Source organism: Argiope bruennichi, chromosome 1 (assembly GCF_947563725.1).
Source record: "Argiope bruennichi chromosome 1, qqArgBrue1.1, whole genome shotgun sequence".
Classification (NCBI taxonomy): Eukaryota; Metazoa; Arthropoda; class Arachnida; order Araneae; family Araneidae; genus Argiope; species Argiope bruennichi.
Window position 1 is genome coordinate 4,889,972 of NC_079151.1, and position 10,461 is coordinate 4,900,432.

Sequence of the window (10,461 nt, forward strand, 5' to 3'; positions counted from 1 at the left end):
CAATGTCATCAATATAAAATATCCAAAGAACATTTTCCTTATAAACACAACTACGCCAATTCAGTTGAACAAAATCTGAATTTTCAAGAACGTTATCAAATTTATAATACCATTCTCTTCCATTTTGGTGTAATCCGTGTATTGCCTTTTTTCAAATGACAAACATCCGTATATTTTATTAAAGTTTTCAAAACCTTGAGGTTTTCACATACATACACGTTCGTTCAAATTAGCGTACGAGTATGCACATTTTATATCCAACTGACAACGAGTCCACTTTAATAGGCATACAAATAAGTAAAAAAAAAAACAATCTAACGAGAGAAAAATTTACTACGGGACTAAACGTTTCATCATAAGACTCTCCTTTTGTTGGTTATGTCCCTATGCAACCAATCTAGCCTTGTGCCTACAAGTTTCACCTTTGTCATTGTTTTGAAGCGTATCAATCCATCTGCATCCCATAACTTTAGAATCTTGAGGTGCAGGAACTCATTCCCACACATATCTTTCTTTCATTACTTTAATTTCTTCTTCCATTGAATCCTGCCATTTATCAGACTGGGGAGAGTCTTTAAAATGTCTAGGGATCAAAATTTTATTGTTCGAATCTTCGGGAAGATTAACGTTATGATCCACAGTTGAACTGAAATCAAATAAACGTTCATCATATAGTAAATTATTATCTTCACATCATTAAATGCCCTTAATCTAACATCTTTATCTTTAATACGATAGTAAATATCGTACCTTTTTCCGTTTTGACGCAAGATGGCTTCTCTATAAAAAGGAATTGAACTGCATAATTTTAAATTAGATGCGTTTACTTTTGAGCTATCGCCAACTACAGCTTTACCCGATTCGTCATAACTAAGTGTGCGAAAATGACAATTTCAATTCCATCCATTCCGTTTTTCTACAATTAGGGCTAGGGAAGTTTAAAGTACGTTACAAGTTTCAATTAACTTCTTCTCATCCAGTAACCAAATACGGTATTCTCTAGTTGAACGAGCATAGCCAAGCACTATCTCGTGTTTTGCACACGAATCTAATTTATTCCTAAACTGCGTAAGAGTTCTCACATAAACATGACATCCAAATACATTGTGACACAGTTGGCTTACGGCCAAAATAAAGCTCATACGGGGTTTTATTTTTAAATTTATGACAAATTCTATTTTTAACATAAATAAAACAGATTAAAGCTTCTGTCCAAAACATTTTTCAATTCTACTGGCATTAAGCATAGCCTTAACACAATCCATAGCAGTTAAATTTAATCGTTCGGATGCACCGTTCTGCTCAGGTGTGTAAATATTTGTCCTCTCACATCTAATAACTAGTTCATTTAAATATTTGGAAAATTTAGTATGACAAAATTCCATACTATTGTCACATCGCACACTTAATATTTTACGATTCAAAACTCTTTCAGCATCAGCTTGGAAAGATTTAAAGCATTCAAAGACTTGAGATTTTTTTAAAGAGAAAATCAGGTCACCATTCTGGAAAAATCATCTGTGATGGACAAAAAATACTTAGCTCCACCACACGATACAACTGGTAAAGGACCACATACGGCCATGTGTACCAACTTTAAGGGTCTAGTGCTTCTTATTCTACCAATAGGTTTAAAAGAGACGTTTCGTTTTAGCTCATTTACAACTTTCACAGTCTAATTTCTCATTCTTAAATTTAGGTAAACCATTTACTGCCGAAATTTTACTAGTTTGGACTAAATAATCAATATTCATATGACAAAATCGATTATGCCACAGCACAATATTTCCAGAAAAATGCATATTTCCCTCTTTTGCATTAGAACTTTCTACATTCTTTTAACATCATATCTAGATTTTAAGAAATACAAGTCATTGAACCTTTTATCAAAGAATAATTTCTCGCCTTTGGGTGCAAAAAACCATAATATACCATTTGCACATTTGAAGGTACAATTTACTTTCTCTAATAAAGGTGCTGATAATAGATTTCGTCTCCACTTAGGTGAAAACATAACGTTTCTAAAAGTAATAGAATGCTCTCTTCCATTTAACTTTATGTTAAATTTAACAATACCTATACCTTCTATTGGAATTTCTAATCCACCTACGGCTAGCGACATAGTTTTACCTTCAATATTCCTTAACTCACTAAACGAATTTATATTATTGCAGAAATGTCGTGTAGCAGCAGCATCAATAATCCGATTGAATTTACTTCATTTACATTAGTCTCCGTAACAAAAATTTCGTTTTTCCCCGATTTTCTTCAAAACAATAATTTAAATTAGGTGCACTAAATTTTGAGGAATTGGTATTTAAATATTTACATTTTCTCTTTAAATGCCCTTCTTGTTTACATAAATAGCAAGGCCCTATTTCATCTTTAATTTTAGATTTCTTAAATTTCGACTTTTATCCATCCGGTTTCGGTTTACAATTTTCAGAAACATTCCGTTTATTAAATTTACTAGAAGCATAAGCACTTACAGAATTATCATTAAATTCTAACTTACTTAAATCATTTTTTAACTGTTTTAACAGATTTTCCTCAGCAATGAATTCGACCTCAATTTTATCAAGTTTAAAATCCTCATCAGGCCAACGGTACAAAATTTGCACTATACCTTGAAACTCCTGAGGAAGCGTCCTGATTGCTTGGAAATCACTGAACATATCGTCTAATGGATGTCCAACATCTTTCAATCTTTTAACCATCTCTCGAATTCCGTCAATAAATACTGCAATACTATCAATGTCAGGAATGAACTTAATAAAGAAAAATTCATCTAATAATCGTATCGCAGATGCTCTGGAAACATGTTCAAATTGTTCCTTGAGTATAATCCACGCTTTGGATGCAGTTGAAGATATCAAAGTCCTGTATTGCTCATCAATACCGTAGTATATAGTTGCTAGAGCTCTATCCTGTCGTTGTTTATATTCGGACGTGTCACTTCTTGCAGCAGTAGTCTCATGCAAGGGTGGTTCCGTTCCTTTTATAAATGTCTAACAGCCTCGTTCCGTAAGGAGAAATTTCATATTTTTCTTCTACGAGTTCCTATTCGACTTGTTAAGTAGCTGAATGCGCTCTATTCCAGCAGCCTCTGTAGCATGTTGTAAAATATTTTACTCTGTTTATTTTTTTCTTTATGTATGTGTTCAATTTATGATTGTGCAATATTATTTTCAGTATCTAAATTTAAACCGTCCACCTATAACCTAGGAAATAATTGTCTTGTTTTGATTTAGCTTGTGCCGTATGGCAACACCTTGTAGATAGTGTAGTTTTTTTTAATGTGTTTTGTCTGTTAATAAAAGCGCTGTGATATGCAACCAAGGTCATTAATTGCAATTAAGAACACTGATTAATACACTTTTTCGTGAGTATATTACTCATCTGGGAATCTTTTGATCATTTGAGTGAATTGTAATAGAAAAGGCGTCCGTAATGATATTTTTTACTCCCGTTGTTTACAAGTCTCCATTCAAAGTTTTAATAAGAATAAAATGGAAATTGATGATAGCCGGCCCCGGTCACAAAAACATTGGTGGAGTAAACATTCAAAAAAAAAATTCAGATGCAGACCTTTCTAGAAACACTGGATCTTCTGGAGTCGGGTCAATGACAGAAGACTGGACTGCACTGCCTGGTTCCCTTCTGAGTGGGCTACGCTAAATAGGTCACAGCCGGATTGTCTGGTCACTATTGCGTGTGCTTTGTTAAATGGGTCAAGACTTGGATCCATAAATTTAGGTTACCGGAAACTTGACGGTAACGTATGTTTTATGCAGAGAACGTTTGCACTGGGGAAGCAATAACTACACTGTAGTAGAAATAAATTAATGGACCATCACTTGGGTCATAAAGCAAAAGAAAAAAAAATCATGAACACAGGAGGAAACTTTTATCTGCTTACCATTCTGCTTAAAGATTCTTGGAAAGAAAAATACATTTTATAACTAACCGTCTCTGACGCCATGACAAATAAGCAACAAGCACGAGTTGCACTGACGTCAGACACGGTTAGCGGTTGACACAGATGGCGGCACAGAAAGAGGGTGTTGATATGGTTGTCCCCAAATCAAATGGTGTCTTAAAATGGGAATTAAGAGAAGAAATAAAGCTGCAATGGTTTGACAGATGGTATATGTCCAAAAACGGAAGAGTAACTTTCGATTTTATTCCTAATCCAGAAATAAAAATAAGAAGATACCATCCACTGATAATTCAAATTATATCAGGACATGGGAGATTTCCTGCATATTTCCAAAGATTTGGAAGAATGAAGGACAATAAATGCATTTGTGGAGGAATCGGTGCTGTTTAACCACTATTTAAAGGAATGCATTAAAATCTCGGAGTTAAGAAAAAAATCTGAAAATTATAAATAATGACTTAAGTACAGTACTGATGGTACCAGGTACTCTTAAAACTTTGAAGGACATGATGTCAAAAATTGTCAGTTTTTTACTAACTATTTGAGAGTTTGTAGATAAGGAAGAAGGACAGTCATTGACCACTTTGTGGCCAATTACTTCGAGGAGAATGTCAGTTTGACAAATCGGTCAATGCAAGGATAGACAATGCTCAAGATAGCAGTCGGCCACAACAAATCCTGTCGATACTGCTACGTTCAGTGGTGGCGGGGTGGTCGGCTATACGCAAGAAGAAGAAGCCGTTGACACAGATAATTCTGCATGATTAAATAACATTGCCAACACTTTCGTCCATGTCAAGTCCTATCGGCTGACGCCATCTTGAATGAATATGTAGAAGGGCGCCAGCCTGTTTAAGATTATCAGTTAAAATGTAAGCAGTCTTTACACGAGCATGCATGGAAAAAAAAAGAAATCAAGCCGATCTCGACCAATCTCCTGTAAGGCCATCATGAGGGTATTCAAATGGTCGTCGAAATGTATCTCGTCGGACGAAAACGTCAATTATTGCAGTCTGTGCAAAATCACCTTGAGTTTTGCGTGAATGGATGCAGTACCGGCTGCAAACTCTGAATATTATTCTTTAAATGTCCGATGAATTCAACACTAGTTTTAGACGTGCGAAAAAATTGACCAGATAGTCATAATGGTTCAACGTAAAGTAGTTCGGTAGGGAAAACTCTCAAGGCATCTTTCAGATTTGATCGGATAGCATTTATAAATATTCGTGGGGCACTCGGTCAACGCGATGTGGAACAGCAGTAGCATGTAACAGCCTCTTGCAACTGCCGATGAAATCTCTCTCAAATGCCATTTGAAGCAGGATAACGGCTTTTTGTTCGGATTCGCTGTGACCTCAAAATTGAGTAAGCTTCTCAGATTCGAACTGTGAGACACGATTTGTTATTATAATTTCAAATACTTCAAATCTTGCAATTCTGTTTTTAACAACTGTTTCAACACATAACAATTTTTGATTTTGGCTTTCATATATAGCATTGAGAAAACTCTCAGCCACCTTGAAAATCTATCGATTCAGCCAGAGGTGGCGGTAGAGATTTGCCGACGGGGGGGCAAGACAGATCCGACAGAGGGGCAAGCACAATATCTCTAATTTGGCCTCAAAATAACTCATATTAATTAATTTTACATTTAATTAAAGAAAATCAAGTATTGTTTAATTCTTTTTTATTCAGATGCTGATCCTTTTTTTCATTGTTAAAATTTTATAAAGGTATTTGTAAAAAAACAGGTTCTCAGTTTCTTTTACTAACCATAAAAAATTGTCAATATTTGAATCTATTTTTTATGAGACTCTTGAAATTTAATTTCTCTGCCATCGAATTTTAGAAAAATATAATCATATTCCATTCTAGATTGTAGTTTATAGATAGAAACACATATTGTACTAGAATAACGTGTCATGCTAAATGGACAAATGCATGCTCTTACTATTTTGTATTAAAAGCTATATAAAATGAACGTTGAAACAAAAAGTTTTATAAAAGTAACTGTTTTAGAAATCCAGAATAATAAATAAAAAATATTCGATGTTTTCTCCAAAAACCGATTTTTCTGCTTAGTCCCCTACCTAAAATATTTGTTAAGTAAGGATTGCAACAACGAGCAAAGATTAAGATGTGTTTCGAATCCGAGGAAAATAAGTGCGCGTACTCAACAAAAATTTACTATAGTTCGGACACGAACAATATAGAATGCAGAAAAGATACAATATGTTGTTTTTTAAGAAGGCCGGAGAAAATATTTTGTAAATATATGTACAAACTTACTATTTTATGTAAGATATGAAAAATATTCTAATGAAAAATGGACTACTTAAACATTAGATCCGCCTTGTATTTATTTTTCTATATATATTTAGGCTTAAAAAAAACCAATGCATTTTATTTGAAAAAATAAATTAGATCTTGAACATGAATTCACCTATCTTCATTTTTATTTATGTATTTTCTGACTATTCTATGTACTATTAAGTACTTTCTTAATTCGAAGTTATTACAAGCTAATATTCCTACCAAAAGGTGAGTTTTATCCCTCAGTTGCATGCACAGGCTTTTTTTAACCCCTTCGTATACAATGGTGAGTCTAACTCGCGTATGGAATTATTTAATTTTTAATTTAAAATTTTTATTAAGTGAAAATATTAAGTAATTTAAAACGCTAAAATCACTTGAAAACGCATCATTACCTCAAAGGTCCTTATATTTTTCTGGGGATTCAGATAACGATAATTATCCCAAATAAGATCTGCCATCTGATTAGGAAATTAAGTAAATTCGTATATCTAGGGATTAATGTGTTATTTATGAACATTCTAAGAATAACTATTTCAATCTTCTTTTTTATCAAAACATCTTTATTCAAAGTCTATTAAAAATTTAGGAGTATCTGAAATTATATACTTTTTGCCGATAATAGTAATTGGAAGAAAAGTATATATAAATTATATGTTCTCCGATTACATAGTCATAATATTGAATGCAGAGTCTTAAGCATTTAGGTAGTAATTTATTTTTTAAAAAAATTAGTGCATACTTGGATAAATTCTTTTAGTGTAGCTATAAAGCTACCATACCAAAAAAAAAAAATTTTTTTTTTCGTCGTCAACTGCAGTCGGTAATATTTCTTTAGTGTAATAATTGTAGCCTGATAAATTAGACTGTAAAAGAAAACAGATATTTTATTGTTAAATGGATTTAATTTACAATTATACAATTTACTTACTCCAGTGATTTATAATGAATTCACATAATTTGGTTGCAGCAAAATAATTCTTTTTACCATGCATATTCACAAGAGTATCAAAAGAAAACAGTGTTTTTTTTTTGTTTTTTAAATTTAGTTTAACCACTTTTAATTTAGTTTAACTAGATTTTAGGCAGGCAATTCTCATAGTGAAATGAATAAAATAAATTTGTCGATTCGTTACCGAGGAAGTAACAATTATATGAATAAGATGATGATTAATTTCAGAACTTGGATTTGAATTATGAATTATGGAAAACAACTCTATCGTCCTATTCATGAATAATATAAAAGCTTCAATTTCAATTTCTCTAATAATTCCACTGGCAGGTAATCGAAGTGCCCGATGGAAACAATTTTTATATATATATATAATCTATGATAAAATCTTAGCCGAAGAATAAATATTAGTCGGAAAAAATGTGACGTCGTATATTCATCTGCCAGTTTATTGACTATTCCGCTAAACATAGTATAAATTATATGCTGAATGAACATTATGACATTTAAATAAAATGACTGAGAATTTGGACTCGTCGACATCCCTTCGCATTGAATTCTTAGTCAACCGTGCAAAATTTTTTGAAAAAATGCGACATGTCTTATGTTTTATACACATGTCTTGTCGGTTAAATTGTCAAAAGTAGTGCAAATTAAAAGCTTGACGACATTTAAATTAAATGTCTGAAAATCTGTGGATATATTCTTCGACATTCATCATATTTAGTTCATTAGATTTAATTCAAAAGTTATCGGCAGAATGCGGTATCTTATTCACTTGTCGGATATATTGCGAAATCTAATGCAAATTATAAGCTAAGAGAACGACATTTCAATCGAATGTCTGAAAATCTGCAGATTTAACATCTTTGGTACTCACCGCATTGAGTTCATTCGACCGACCAAAAATTGCTAACAAAATGAGAATATCACCTTGTCAATATCTTATTCACTTGTTACCTTGTCGTTATATTGGCAAAAGTAATACAAATCATAAGCTTAATGAAAGACATTTGAATCCGATGTCTGAAAATCTGCGAACTTAACGTCTTCGACATCCATTGCATTCAGTTCTTAGTTTGGTCTATCAAAAACTGTCCGCGAAATACGGCATATTATTGAAACTACCGCCCTATTGATTATTGACCTACCCCCAATCGATTTTGCCAAATATAACCAAAACACTTTAACCATTACTTGGATATTTCGATTGTTTACAAAATATTAACTTTAAGGTGGATTTTAAATAATCATATTCGATAATGCTCAACTCTCTACAACCATTATGAAATTGTGAACACTTTTGCGACGAAACTCTGAATTTCTCGCCGACGGGGGGGGGGGGCAAGCGGCTGCCGACAGGGGGGCAATTGCCCCCTTGCCCCCTGCTACCGCCGCCTCTGGATTCAGCATGACCGTTGGATGGCGATAAGGGCCGCACAATATCGGGATGACAAAATAAGGCTGAAACGAGAGGCAATGATTGGAATGCCATGATATTCTGCCATTTCGACAATCGATGCTGTCTCTAAAGAACTAGATGCCATTTCCTTGTTAGGAAGATCAGTTAAATGCCTTTTATTAAATTCCTTCCAGGATAAGGCAGGCAGTGAATGCTATCGAACCAATTTCTTTTAAAGTTTTTGGACATAGAGTGCCTATTGAAGCATCACACATCAAAGCAATGAACCAAGTTTCGCAATCTTATGTGGGTTAGGGAGGGAGGGGGGGGGAGGAATAAGTCCTTATAATTTACGAGTATGTGAGAAAGTTTCGAAGCGACCACTCTCTCTGGTTTCTTGATGGAAGATATAGATTTCTGGCGAATAGGTTCTTTTTGTAATTAGAAGCTTCACTTAAGGTATCATTTTAAGGCTACTTGATATTTTGTCTAATAACATCAACAAGGTTATTAAATCTCCCGAAAAAATACGCACATGTTAATGGCGTGGAAATATTTTAAAATTTGAATGTTCAAATTGGTCACAATAAACATGATTTTTTTAACGGGAATGCGATATTTAAATGTCTGTGTTCGCATCTTGAAAGTTATTTGAAAATTTAAAAAAAAAAACTTAGATTCAAATTTAATAAAGATCCAACTCTTCGTTATTCCTTTCGGTATTTGTTAAATATTCCTTTCTCATTTTTAGTAGTGCAAATGCAATTCTTCCTTACAATATTTCTAAAGATTTATTATGGTAAAAATAAGCCAAATAAATACTGTTAAAACATTGCCCGTGAAACATTTTCTTTGACAACATACGCAAGTTTTCTCAAAAAATGAAACTTATTCAATCATGCTTTAAAAAGAAAATCAATAATAATTTTTACTTCCACATTACCATCCATCGAATTCGTGATATCGAGTGTGTTGTGATAATATACAAAGGGTCTCACACATCCATTCATGCCTTAATTATGGAAATATTAGGATTTATTTTTTCTATTTTCTGCCTTATGAGAAGTTCTTCAGATATATCGCATACCCCTGTTAATTATCGAATGAAAAGCCATGACACAAAACTAGCTCTTAAAAAGCAGTCTTTAAAAATAAAAATAAGCGTAGATACAATTGGTTCAAATTTTCATTTCCATTTTATAATGCGTATGAGATTTACAGTGACTCACTTTGATTTAAGTGGCTTTTTAACTATTGTATCAAAACTGTAATTAGTTTCAAAGCAACATCTAAGTACAACATCATCCCAGTTTAAGAGATTTAGCTTCAACAACTTTTTTTTTAATACCTTTAATAATAGTGCTGAACAGCTAACCGATAAATAAATGAAGTCAAATATAGCACCTTTGAAAAAAGTCTTCTATATAGTCTTCTTCTAGAGCCTATGATAACTGAAATTCTGAAACTAACTTCTCATCAAAATATCGATATATCTGAAGGACTTCGAATAATTTGTATTATTTAGGCAGATAATAGAAAGTTTCGCAAATCCTAACATTTAAAAGCAGCCCATAACATTTTACGGACTTTAGTAACTCAGAATTTGTTACCTAAATACGACTACTAAGTTTCCGAAAAAGTGTATAAATTTTGTCTGCATTACGAAAATAAAATCTATGCTCACTCCTGTGGAAATTTAAGGATTGCGATTCTTAATCCTCTTCTGGTCTAAAGTATTCAACTATTAATATACCATAAACTTGATTTTAGTAATACTGTGAACTAACAAATATTTTATAAAATTTTCTAATTATATTCGCAAGTGGCTCTGAGGTTATCGATTCCGGCTAACAC

At 32.9% G+C, this 10,461-nt stretch overlaps 1 protein-coding gene across 2 annotated transcripts in view; it reads right to left on the minus strand.

The window, feature by feature from the left end:
* The window catches only part of LOC129964103 (uncharacterized), a 39,693-nt gene extending 36,736 nt beyond the window's left edge, over positions 1 to 2,957 (minus strand). The window contains exon 1 of one of the 2 annotated variants that reach the window (XM_056078789.1): positions 2,627 to 2,957. The gene's annotated coding sequence lies outside the window, so the exon portion shown is untranslated. The other variant, XM_056078797.1, reaches the window with a different exon arrangement.
* Between the last annotated feature and the right edge of the window lie 7,504 nt (positions 2,958 to 10,461).